The sequence below is a fragment of the Penaeus monodon genome, chromosome 22, assembly GCF_015228065.2.
Source record: "Penaeus monodon isolate SGIC_2016 chromosome 22, NSTDA_Pmon_1, whole genome shotgun sequence".
Taxonomy (NCBI): domain Eukaryota; kingdom Metazoa; phylum Arthropoda; class Malacostraca; order Decapoda; family Penaeidae; genus Penaeus; species Penaeus monodon.
Genome location: NC_051407.1, coordinates 25,752,517 through 25,753,017, shown reverse-complemented (window position 1 = coordinate 25,753,017; position 501 = coordinate 25,752,517).

The window sequence follows — 501 nt, the reverse complement described above, 5'->3', positions numbered from 1 at the left end:
GTGACAGCCTCTCGCCCGCCTCGCCCGATTTCCTGGGACTTCCCTCTTCCAGCCGGATCTCCCTCGGCGCTCTTCGTAAGCTCTGTTGCTAAGATTTAAATTTTGCGATGGATTTCCGGAAACGTGCGGTTTATAAAGGCTCTTGGAAGACCTCAAAGGAAAGGGAATATCTGTTCAATCCCGGACTGGGTTTTGGAAGCTTCTCGCGTGTGAGAATCGTAAGAAACAAGGTCTATTTAAAGCCCGGGCGAAAGAATTTAGCTTAGTAATTTATGACAATAAAGATAATCATTTTACTGTTATTCTTCTCCTTGTATATTCTTTAAAAGAACACTATTGTAACGAAAAAGAATTTCTCATTTAATTGGAACATGTCTGTGGCTAAACCACATGTACGGAGCGGAAACTGTAAGTCCGCTTGAAGCCATGCCTTAATATGTCATGTGACTTCAGCGAACAGATTGTATACCTGTTTGCATGAGCGTGTTGTGTGTGTGTGTT